Source organism: Ovis aries, chromosome 14 (assembly GCF_016772045.2).
Source record: "Ovis aries strain OAR_USU_Benz2616 breed Rambouillet chromosome 14, ARS-UI_Ramb_v3.0, whole genome shotgun sequence".
NCBI classification, from domain to species: domain Eukaryota; kingdom Metazoa; phylum Chordata; class Mammalia; order Artiodactyla; family Bovidae; genus Ovis; species Ovis aries.
In genome coordinates, this window is record NC_056067.1 from 52,278,941 (window position 1) to 52,286,648 (window position 7,708).

Consider the following 7,708-nt stretch of genomic DNA (forward strand, 5'->3'; position numbering starts at 1 on the left):
ACAAGCCCCACCCAGCCAAGATGACCCACTATAGCGAGACCTGGTGTTAATCAGAAGTGTGATCGCAGACTCCAGGCTCAGGGTGGAAAGAGAGGTTTGGGCAGGGATGGAAAGACTCAGTAGAGGGATTTCTCAGAAACTTTCAAGACAGAGCCTTTCTGGGGATGGCCATGTGGAGCTGAGGAGAAGGCAATGGCACCCCACTCCAGTGCTCTTGCCTGGAGAATCCCATGGACGGAGGAGCCTGGTGGGCTGCAGTCCATGGGGTCGCTCAGGGTCAGACACGACTGAGCAACTTCACTTTCACTTTTCACTTTCATGCATTGGAGAAGGAAATGGCAAGCCACTCCAGTGTTCTTGCCTGGAGAATCCCAGGGACGGGGGAGCCTGGTGGGCTGCCGTCTATGGGGTCACACAGAGTCGGACACGAGTGAAGCGACTTAGCAGCAGCATGTTGAGCTGAGATGGTGAGTGGTGAAAGGTACCCAGAATGAGGGTTCCAAAATCTGGGCTAGAGCCCTTCATTTGCTATGGATTCACTAGACCCTCCATTTGTCCACCAGTAAAAAGGTGTGGACTTAACAATACTGGAGTGGGTTGCCATTTTCTTCTCCAGGGGAATCTTCCCACCCAGGGATCAAACCCAGGTCTCCCACATTATAGGCAGATTCTTTACCATTTGAGCCACCAGGGAAGACCCAGGATAGACTAGAGTTTTCCAAACCATTTTATTAGCCTCAGAGCCCTTTCTTATCATGTAATGCAAGCTTACATGGTATATCAATATATTATTTTAAAAACATTTTTAATATATTAAATCACAATGCAATAAAAATAGATATCAATTCAAAAGCTATAGCCCTCTTCTCCCTCCACCACCAACTTTCTACACACTGTTGGAAAAAAAGATTCTTACGTTTAAATGATACGTGGATTACAGAGGCAATTAAAATGTAAATAGCAACCAAAATCAAATGACAGTGAAAATATTATATAGAGAAACTGTGGGATATGATCATAGCCACACTTGGGGCAGGATGATATCATTAAAATGCTTAAATACATTGAGAGTACCAAAAAGAAAAGATTTTGAAATTGAGCAAAATAAGGCTACCGCTCAAGAAACTAGAAAAAGTCCATGCAATAAACCAAAGAAAAAATGTAAGAAATTAAGAAAGGTAAAGGCAAAAATTGATGAAATATAAAATCAAACAGAGCTAGTCAATAAAACCTAAAGCTGGTTCTTTGAAAATACCAGAGAAATCAACAAACTTTTGGCAAGTATGATAAGAGACAGCGAAGACTAATATATAAAAGAGAAACTGTTCTGATTGAAGTAGAGCAGATTAGATGCTCAATAAATATATATAACGAGGAAAGAGTATGTGGATACTTCCCCAGCAGCCACTCCTCCTTGCTCATTTATGACGGAGGCACTGCCTCCCACAAAGGAAGCTGAAAATACCAGATACTCACTTTCCCAGACTGCCTTGCAGTTTCAGGTGGTCATGTGATCAATTCTGGCCAATGAAGGGAGGAGAGAACTAAAAGTTCTGTCCAGTGACTCTCCCTACCTAAGTGGGCACTAAGGGAATTCCATGGAGTTGAAATCTACCGGCTAAACCAATGTTCTCCAATATGAGGTTTCCAGGCAATGGTACAGCTAGGAAGTGAGGATGGATTTTAGCCCATTCTCAACCCCAACAACACTATCCAGACCCAAAATGGGAAATAAGTTCACGTAAGAGTCAGTGAGATTTTTTATTCAGTGGCTAGTAAGAGAGATTGGACATAACACAAAGACAACACTAGAATACAAGGTAAAGGAGAAACTGATACATTTAAGAGTGGCTTACTTAGATAGAAGATTATTTCTCTCACACATAGAAGGGGACCATGAGCAGAGCTGGGATGATGGCGCCACAGTGTCGTTAGAAACACAGCCCCTTTCTGTCTTTCTCCTCCATCATTGTGAGCTTGGGGCATTCATTCTCTTGATCACCTCGTGGTCCAAGATGGCTGCTGGAGCCACAGCTGCCTCATCCACGTTCCAGGCTGGAAGCAGAAAGAAGGGAACAAAAAGCAAAAGCAGCTCCATGACTGATTATGGACTGTGCCCCGACCTGCCCATTTTTTCCTTTTTGGCCACACTGCGTGGCATGGGAAACTTTCCTGACCAGGGATCAAATCCATGCCCTCTGCAGCAGACAGTCTTAACCGCTGGACCACCGCAGAAGTCCTAAACCGTGCCCTTTTTAAGGAACCTTCCCCAAAGTCCCATCCTACAACTTCCACTTACATCTGATTGACCAGCTCTTAGTCATGTGGCCACCCTAGCTGCAAAGGAGGCTGGGACATGTAGTCTTTTCCCTGGATATATTACTGCTCCAAAGCATTTCAGGGTCCTGCTCTCAAAGACAGGAAAGAATGGATCCCAGGTGGGCAGCTGGCAGGCTCTGCCATGACAGACCTTGGAACTCCTTCTTCCCAAGCTGGACAAAATGGCCTTTCTCACCTAAGCCCAAAGGGGAAGAGCCCCAGATATGTTCGCCAGGATTTGGAAAAGACTGGGGTGGTGTTCTGCCAGGGCTTGCTTTGTGCAGTGGAGAATGAGGCCAGCAGGAGGGGTGAAGGAGGGGAAGAGGGGCAGCTCAGTTTTCTAGGTCAAGTCAGATCCCATATCCTCAGGGTGTGGAGGCTCAGATGTCCCCAGGACCGAGTCTCCTGTCCCCCTAGGCCTATCTGGGCTTCTGGACTAAATCCTCCAGGCAGTCCAATTCCCCTCTTTATCAGTCCAGGAAAGAATAGCAACAAAGCTTCCCAGGTGGCTCAATGGTAAAGAATTTGCCTGCCAATAAAGGAGACCACAGGAGACATGGGTTCTATCCCTGGGTCAGGAAGATCTCCTGGAGGAGGGCAGGGCCACCCACTCCGGGATTCTTGCCTGGAGAATCCCACAGACAGAGGAGCCTGGGGATCACAGAGAGTTGGAAACAGCTTGGCAACTAAACCCTGCTGACCCTGGTGGGCCCGCAGTTGACGCTGCCCTCCCACTGCAGGGGCCCTGGGCACAGGAAACAATATAATGATAGCTCCTGATACCTCAAACGTTGATCTTGTCCTTTTGTGTCTCTAGCTCAATGAATTCCTACAAGAACCCTGAGTAATTACAGGCAGTTCCTTCATTTTACAGATGAGGAAATTGAGACCCAGAGAGCCAAAAACCTCGCTCCAGGTCCCGTAGTTCCCACGGCTCCTGGAAGGAAGCTAGCTGAGTTTCCGTCACTCCTCAGCAGGGCCGGCCAGGCCAGGGTGCAGGCTCAGAGCCCAGACAGAACTGAGAGCAGCCACTTGAGCCGAAGCACTCCAGGCAAAGTGACTTTTCTCACTTATAAGACAGAGAATAATAGTATCCACCTCCGAGGACTGTTGAAAAGATTAAATGAGTCAATATAAGGAAAGAATTTGGTTACCCAAGTGCTTGATGAATGCTTTTTAACTCACTCAGGTGGGAGTTTGGGCAACATGCAGATGGAAAAGCCAACAGTAACCATCTCTCTGTCATGGCTCTTCCTGGGGGGCTTAATTCAGCCTGGGTCACAAGTTCCCCCTTGACAAACCTAGGCAGCGTGTTCAAAAGCGGAGACATCACTTTGCCAACAAAGGTCCACAGAGTCAAAGCTATGGTTTTTCCAGTAGTCATGTACAAACGTGAGAGTTGGATCGTAAAGAAGGCTGAGTGCCAAAGAGTTACTGCTTTTGAACTGTGGTGTTGGAGAAGACTCCTGAGAGTCCCTTGGACAGTAAGGAGATCTAACCCGTCCATCCTAAAGGAAATCAACCCTGAATATTTATAGGAAGGCTGAAGCTGACGCTCCAATACTTTGGCCACCTGATTGGAATACAGTGGCCACCTCTTTGGAAAAGACCCAGATGCTGGGAAAGATTGAAGGAGAAAGAAGGGGGCGACAGAGGATGAGAGGAGATGGTTAGACGCATCACTGACACAGCGGTGGACATGAATCGACTCAACGGACATGAATCTGAGCAAACTCCGGGAGAAAGCAGAGGCCAGGGGAGCCTGGTGTGCCACAGTCCATAGGCTTACAAACAGTCAGACGCCGTTTAGTGACTGCACAGCAACAACACAGGTTCCCCTCGTTTAACGGAATACAGGATGTTCCTGAAAAACTGGAATCATCTGAAAATAGTTTATGAGAAAAATAATACATGTGTACAATTAGAATCCTGATGCTGAAAGGTTTTGTTTTTTTTCTTTTTTAATTTAAAAATAAAAAGTAATGAGGAATCCCCTGACAGTCCAGTGGTTAGGACTCGGCACGTTCACTGCCGGGGCCCCAGTGTTCCATCCCTGGTTGGGGAACTAAGACCCCACAAGCCGTGTGGCGCGGCGAACAACAACAACAAAAAGAACGAAAAACAAAAAGAAAATCTAAAAATATCAAGATAATCCCAACGCTGCTCATCACAGGGGCCGGCGGAGTGTGCCCTCAACACAGATCCTCTGGCTTGCGCCTCACCGCCTCCCTGTGAAACGGAGCTCTATTTCTCCAGTCTCCTAGCTCTTTCTTAAAAATACACCTTCCAGGTCTCCCCGTGGGCCCAGAAACTCTGTGTTGTCTCCATGGAAGGGACCTGGAAACTGGATTTTTTAAAATAAATAGCCTGGGTGAGTTTTGTCAGCTGCAAAATTGGGGGACCCAGATGCAAGGACTGTCTGACCGACAAAAAAAAAAGGAAAATAAGGCACAAAGCGTAGGAGGCAACTTACCCAAAGTCCCTGAGCCAGGAAGGGGCAGGGCCAGGGATTGGCCCAGGATCACATAGCAGGTTTTCAGACTGGAGGCTGAGACTGGGGCCTCTTCTGCCCCACGGGCCTCATAACTGCGCCCCTTCTCCCCCCACCCTCACTACCCACCTCCTCCCCACAAAGCCCAGAGGGTGCTGGGGTCCTCCATTAGCCGTGGGTGGGAGCCAAGCGGAAATCCAGCACAGTCTCTGCCCCTCTCTGCCCTCTCCCTCCCTGCTCCCCCAAGATGCCTTTTCTCAAGTAACCTTTCTGACTTGGGGAGGGGAGGGCTGGGGGTGGCAATGACCTTGAGGCCAAAACACACAATGGCCCAGTCAGGCTCTGGAGCTCTGCCAGGCAGAGGAAGGAAGCCTGCCCTGTTTTTCTCCCCTGGGCTGGAATGTTGATTCAGGAGAGAGAGAGGAGGGTGCGAGAGAGAAAGGGAGAAGGAGGGGGGAAGGGGGGGGTGGCGGCAGAGAGGAGAAAGAGGTGAGAATGGAATAGGAAGGAGGAAGTGCGCAGAACAATGGTGCAAGAGGTGGGTACCTGGCACCAGGGTGCCAAGCCTGGATTTTGGGAACCAAGTGGGGAGTCTGGTCAGCACACACTGTTCAGGGTCCAGAGGGGTCATCCCAGCCCCTCGAGGTTGCACAGGACCAGAGCAGCCAAAGGGCCGCACTTGTCTGCTGACTGCAGACACGGTGACCGTCAGGAGCAGGTCTCAGGGGCTCCCGGAGGTAAAGTCACCTTTCTGAATCATCTCCCCTTTTGGATCACAGTCTTATCTCCTCCTCCTCTTTTTTCCTCTCACTCCACTCTGGGCACACTGATCTCCTGGTTACTGTTTGAACAAACCGTGCAACTCCTGCCTCAGGGCCTTTGCACCGGCCTTTCCCTCTGCCGGGAATGTTCTCACCATGAATTCTTGAATCACTCTATTCTCAGCTCACGTCATCTCTTTAGAAGGAGATTCCCTCCAACATTCAATGCCGTCTAGCTTTGTTCTTCAGAGCCTTTATGACGCATGCATGCACCACTTCATATCTTCATATTATAGTTTTTCCTTTTTGGCTGGGGGCATACCAAAGGGCTTTTGGGATCTCAGCCCCCCAGCAGTGAAAGCCCTGAATCGTATCCACTAGACCTCCAGGGAACTCCACAGTCTATATTTATTCTTTCACTTGTTTATTATCTGTCTTTTCCACCAGACTGTGAGCTCCACGAGGCAGGAATTTCCCTTCTTTTGACTATCACCTTAAATCAGTGCTTGGCACAAAGTAGGTGCTCAATAAATAGTAGTAATAATGATAAGGAGACTTTCTCAACCAGATAACAAAACACACAGTAGAGTTATTGTATCAGTATCTACTTACTGTATAACAAATTACCCCAACACTCAGCAGCTTTATTATCTCAGTTTCTGTGAGTCAAGAATTCGAGAGTAGGGACTTCCTTGGCAGTCCGATGGTTAAGACTCTGTGCCTTCACTGCAGGGGGCAAGTGTTCAATCCCTGGTCAGAGAACCAAGATCCTGCATGTTGTTTGCTGCAACCAAAAAAAAAAAAAAAAAAATGGAATCCAAGAGTGGCTTCGCTAGGTGGTTCTGACTCAAGGTCTCTGGTGAGGGTACAGTTAAGAGGATGGCTGGGTCACAGTCATCTGAAGGCTTCACTGGGACTGGTTGAGAACCCACTTCCTGACTCATTCACATGACCATTGGCAGGAGGCCTCAGTTCCTTGCCACATGGCCCTCTCTGCAGAAGACTCATGACAAGGCAGTTGGATTTTCGCAAAGTAAGTGACTCCATGGGAGAACAAGAGAGAAGCCACTGTGTCTTCCTGATTTGGTCTCAGAAATCACACACCACCATCTCTGCCATCCTCTCCCAACTAGAAGCAAGTCACTCCTTCCAGTCACATTCAAGGGGAGGGGAATTCCTCTCCACCTTTCAATGGGAAGATTGTCAAAGAAGTTGCGGACATATTCTTAAACCACTGCAGACGTAATAAGTAAAATAGTGTGGAGTGAAGAAAAAAACAACTGAGAGACAATGAATGCTGGAAGGTATCTGAGTCAGTTCACACTGCCGTAACAAAATACCACAGACAGGGTGGCTTAGACAACAAATGTTTCTTTCTCATAGTTCAAGAGGCTGGGAAGTCCGAGATCAGGGGCCAGCAAGGCAGATTTTGACCTGAGGCTTGCAACCGGGTCCCCCTCACCCTGTGCTCGCCTGGGCTCTTCTTTGTGGGCTCACAGAGACAGGGAGAGAGCAAGCTCTCTGGCGTCTCTTCTTCTAAGGACACTAATCCCATCAGCTCAGGGCCCCACCCTTAATTACTTCCCGATAGGCCCCATTTCCAAACACAAGCACATTGGAGGTTAGGGCTCCCACATATGAATCTGGGCGGGGAGACACAAACATTCAGTTCATAATAAGGGGCAACAGAGGATTTCCCTGGCAATCCAGTGGTTAAGACTCTGTGCTTCCAATTCTGGAGGGGCAGGTTGGATCCCTGGTTGGGGAAGTAAGATTCCACATGCTGTGTGGCTCAGCCAAAACGATCAAAAGCAGACAATAAAACATAATAAGGGGTGACACGGGGGCAGAATCACTGTCTGCATTCCCCAACTCCAAGAACAGTGCCAGGCAAATACTTGGTATTCAATTATATACTCTTGAGAGTCCCGTGGACAGCAAGGTGATCAAACTAGTCAATCCTAAAGGAAGTCAACCCTGAATATTCATTGGAAAGACTGATGCTAAAGCTGAAGCTACAATATTTTGGTCACCTGATGTAAACAGCCGACTCATTGGAAAAGACCCTGATGCTGGGAGAGATTGAAGGCAAAAGGAGAAGGAGGTGGCAGAGGATGAGATGGTTGGATAGCATCAC

At 48.1% G+C, this 7,708-nt stretch overlaps 1 long non-coding RNA gene across 1 annotated transcript; it reads right to left on the reverse strand.

Moving 5' to 3' along the window:
- Nucleotides 1-1,748: 1,748 nt before the first annotated feature.
- Nucleotides 1,749-5,073, reverse strand: LOC114118007 (uncharacterized). The gene is made up of 2 exons (XR_003591568.3): nt 4,793-5,073; nt 1,749-2,055 (listed from the first exon to the last, which is right to left on the reverse strand). It is a non-coding gene; the product is annotated as an uncharacterized LOC114118007 (long non-coding RNA).
- Between the last annotated feature and the right edge of the window lie 2,635 nt (nt 5,074-7,708).